The sequence below is a fragment of the Gekko japonicus genome, unplaced genomic scaffold (genome assembly GCF_001447785.1).
Source record: "Gekko japonicus isolate JY-2015 unplaced genomic scaffold, Gekko_japonicus_V1.1 scaffold1388, whole genome shotgun sequence".
Taxonomy (NCBI): domain Eukaryota; kingdom Metazoa; phylum Chordata; class Lepidosauria; order Squamata; family Gekkonidae; genus Gekko; species Gekko japonicus.
The window spans coordinates 75,873-76,108 of record NW_015164228.1 but is presented as its reverse complement, the minus strand read 5'-3'; positions in this window follow the sequence as shown (position 1 = coordinate 76,108).

Here is a 236-nt window from a genome sequence, read left to right as displayed (position 1 = left end):
CACAGGATGCGGGACGCAGGCGAAGCGGATGCAGGACGGCGCAGCACGGCTGGAGCCGGAAGGACGTGAGCCGGAAGCTACAGCCGAAAGAGCGTTCGCGCGCAAAAACACCGAGCCTCCGGAAGAAGGTCGCCGGGTACCCGGAAGATGCCAGAGACAACAACAACATTCGGAGCCCGCCGGGAGAAGAGAGAATGCGCTGCCAACAGGGTGCTGATAGGGAGTCCCTCCCCTTG